The following is a 4,072-nucleotide window of genomic DNA, read 5'->3' as shown; positions in this document are numbered from 1 at the left end:
CGGCGGGAGGGCCCCGCGGCGGGGGAGGGGCGCTGTCGTCCCCGTGGTGCGGCCCCCAGCCCACCCCCGCGGAGAGCAGGGAAGGGGGCCTGGGCTTGTCACTGCCGCTGGTCCCCTGGGGGCTTCTGTGGACCTGCTAGAGGTCCCTGGGTGGCAGAGCCGCCCGGCTGGGCTCCCGTCCTTCTTTCTCCCACCCCACCCCCACCCCCACGTGGAGCCCTCTGGACTCCTGGCCACGTGAGGGACCCTATGAGGCCTCCTGGCCTGTGCCAGGCAGGCGCCTGCTCCCCCTTGGGGGTCCTCTTCCCCTCTCCTCTTGTCTAGCTCCAACATTGCCTTGCCCCCTTCTCCAAACTTCCACCTCTGGCAGTGGGGTGCAGGCCACTGGATGCCCACTGCCTGATTTAGAGAAACCTGGGCGCTAGTGACACGTGCAGGTCTGCTTGGCCTGGCACAGGAGCTGTGGGATGGTGGGTGTGGTTCTCACCTGTGAGACCTGGGGTTGCCACACTGCCTCTCCCAACCTTGGTCTCATCTGTGCTGGTGGGGAGCCAGCCCCGTCCTCCTGGGGTGACTGCACAGACTGGAGAGGATGCAGGTAGACCAGCTGGCCAAGCCCATCCAGGGTCCCAGTCAACCTGGCACTGCTTCCTCACCTCTTCTGTGACTCCCTGGGACCGCATGATGTGGCTTCACCTCCACCCACCCTCAGCTCCGGATTGCTTTAAGGCGTTCTCCCCAGCTGGCTGTGGGCACAAGCCGGACACATAGCAGGCCTTGGGTGGTGGCACAGCGTGGGTGTCACTGTCTGGCTGTGTCCTGACCCCTGGAAAGTGGCTGTGACCCACAGTAGGTCAGGAAATGGGCCACATTCCTCAGGAGCCCCTCCTGTGCCCAGGCCCTCCCTGGGAGAGCTGCCCTGAGGTCCAGAAAATGCCAAGGCCGACCAGCCAAACCCTCAGCAGAACGCAGCCCGCAGGACGGTGGCTTCAGGCAAAGGAAAATGGTAACAAAAATAAACATGAGATAAAAAAGGGTCTGTTGGCCCCACGACGGCTTGTTTTTCCTGGGAAGAAAGGCAGCCGGGAATGAGATCCATCTGTGCCCGAGCGGCTGCGAAGCCTCCAGCTGCGCATCCCACGCGCCCTCCCCCGAAGACCACAGGAGTCGGCAGGGCCTTGCTCCCGGCCTCGGCTGAGGTTGCTGGCCGCCCCGGCAGGGTGGGCGGTGCGGCTGGCTGGGGCGCCACTCTCCTTGGCAGCGGCCCCCTGCCTGGCCCTGGGCAGAGAGTGGGCCTGGATTCGGGCTCTGGACTTCCAGCCCGCCACCTTGGGCCATCATCAGGGCAGGGGCTGCTGTGGGCCCAGCCTACAGCCTCAGGAGGACACCACCACTGTGAGCCCCCACGGGTCCCCTGCACTGGCAGTCACCTCCAGGAGAGCATCTTCTCCCTCCTTCATTGAAGCAGAGAGGTGGGCGCCTGGGTCCCAGGGCTGGGAGGGTCCTCCCAGGGCAGGGGGAGTCCCGGGGCTGCGAGAGTCCCAACTTTATATCGGGACTTGTGGGGAAGTCCGAACCCTCCCATCCACCCCCACCGCTGTGTGGCCCAGTGAGAGCTGTTCTTCTCTGAGCTTCAGCTCTGCCACCTGTGAATGCACCTTCCTGTGCCACAGACTTGGAGGGTCAGTGAGGCCTGGGGTCTTCCTGGCACACGGGGGTGTCATGTTGCTCTTGCGATTGTGCCTGGCTCTGCTGGGCCCTGCAGTCGGTCCTGGCTGGATTGGGATACAGTGCACAGGGGTGTCTTATCCCATCAAGGGACCCGACTCTCCCATGAGAGAACCTAAGACGAGGCTCGTGGAGATGGAATGTGACAAGGGCAGGTGCTGGGTGGGTGGCAGGGCCATATGGGAGGAGGACCTCCTGGTGGGCAGCAGACAGCCAGGTGACAGGTCTGGGGGAGGAGGGGTGCTTGGGGCCCCGACGCCCATCGCACCTGCTCCCACCCCTGGATACCCTTCCTGTGCATTCGCTCTGCTCCCCTCCCTGGCCTCCCGGGATGCGCTGCCCTCGCACATCTGGGCAACTCGTTACATTCCACCATGTAAATTCCCCTGAGATGCTTGTGCCTCAGTGTGGGCAGAGTGCTCCCCTGGAGGCCAGGGGCACATCCCCCTCTGTCCCTAATGGGTCTGATTCCCAAATGGGCACTAGAAGGGAGAAAAACAATCTCCCATTCCGAACCAATCCTTTTAGCCCCAACCAATAGCTCAGGGAAGGGGGCAGGGTGTTGTGGACGGGCCTCTGGTAGATGGTGACAGATGAACTGGCCCAGGGGAGGCCCCACCTCCCATGTGCCCAGTGAGGGGCCTGGCCCAACACTGCATTCGCAGTGCCAGGGGCTCAGCGTTGGAGTCCAGACAGCCAGGGCCTGCCCACTGGCAGTCATCATCAGCACCACCTGCACCCATGGCCACCTGTCACATGCCCGCTGCGATCACTCAGCACCCCTGGCATGCAGGCCCTTGTGCTTTACAGATGAGGAGACAGCAGTGCCTTGCCTGAGGTCACTGGGCCAGGCACAGGGAACTGAGGTCCAGCCCTGCATTCCTGACTCTAAACCTTGCCCCTTCTGGGGCCTGTTGTCCTGGGCAAGCCTCCTGAGAGACGACAGTGGGTGGTTGCAGAGTTCTTGGGTAAGCCCCTGGGAGTGGGGGTGCCTGGGCTCTGGAGACAGGCAGACGCTCCAGGCTGGTGTGGACCCCTGGGTGAGGTCTGGGCCAGGGGAAGGCAGCAGGCTGTCCCAAGCCAACCCAGGGACACAGCACCGGCACGTGGACCTCCGTAGGACACGTGGCCTCTGAGGCCCTCCAGAGGTTTGCCAGGGCCAGTGGGGTAGACTGGAATGTCCCTGTGGTAGGCGTGGCAGCCCGCCACCTCCCAGACCCTGGCTTCCTCCCACTCCCACCTCCCTGGGCCCCTTCCCCGACAGGGCTGCTCCTGCAGCACCCAGTGGGGGCTGGGACCACCCCCAGGTGCCAAGTCCAACCAGGGACCTGTCCAACCTCACCTGTGGAGGGAAGACCAGGAGTGGGGCGACGGAGAGAGACCTAAACACACACGCGCACGCGTGCACCTCGGTAGAAAGAACACTCGGTTTTGCCACCATTTCACAACATCTTATTGCCCCGAGAAAGATTCATTCGTCCTCACCATGTGGGCATGTGTCCCTCCCTATTGCCCCGAGACCCCATGATGGCATCACCTACTGTCATTCCCTCTCCTTGGGGACCACGATGGCCCTGGAGAGTGGAGCTGCAGGGTGGGTAAGGGGTCCGCAAGCAGGTCCTGCCAGGAGCCCAGAAGGGAACAGTCTGTCCCAGCCATGGGAGAGGACACACACACCCGGGAAATCACCAAGGTCCCCATGAGCCTGGATGCCACCCACATCAGTGTGAGACACCTGGCCATGTGGCATTCCTGGGGCACTTGCTGGCAGCTGCGGACTTCGTCACCCAGGTTATGTCCCCGGGGCTTGTGGCGGTTGGCAGGGCATGCAGGAAGCGGGCGTACCTTGCCAATCTATGGCAGGGCAGGCCACGGGTACTCATTCTTGGTCTGCCCCCTGCTCCACCCATGCCCCCCAGGCCTGGCAGACAGGTGACACTTTGAGTGCTGCAGAGAGACACACACACACACAGAGACTCAGACACACACAGATACATACACACGCACAGACAGACACACACAGACACAGGGACACACCCAGACACACAGACAGACACACACAGACACAGACACACTCACACGACTTCGGGAGTCTTTGCTAGCTCCAGGTTCCCGAGGCAGCTCCAGGCACCCACAGTTTTGGGTGTACGGTGGGAGGGGGTGTCTTTTAACATTAGCCTCAACCAAACGGATTTAGAAAGGTGAGCTTGCTGCGCCGCGTGAATCCTACGAATCCCCCGCAAGGCAGACAGAAACGCCACAGGTTTCTCCCTTTGGAGGGGTTTTCAGCCCACCAGGAGTTCCTCGTTCCAGGAGTGCGATGGTGGGGTGTGGACCCAGAACC

This window comes from Galeopterus variegatus, unplaced genomic scaffold, assembly GCF_000696425.1.
Source record: "Galeopterus variegatus unplaced genomic scaffold, G_variegatus-3.0.2 Scaffold889, whole genome shotgun sequence".
NCBI lineage: Eukaryota > Metazoa > Chordata > Mammalia > Dermoptera > Cynocephalidae > Galeopterus > Galeopterus variegatus.
This window is presented reverse-complemented; position numbering follows the sequence as displayed.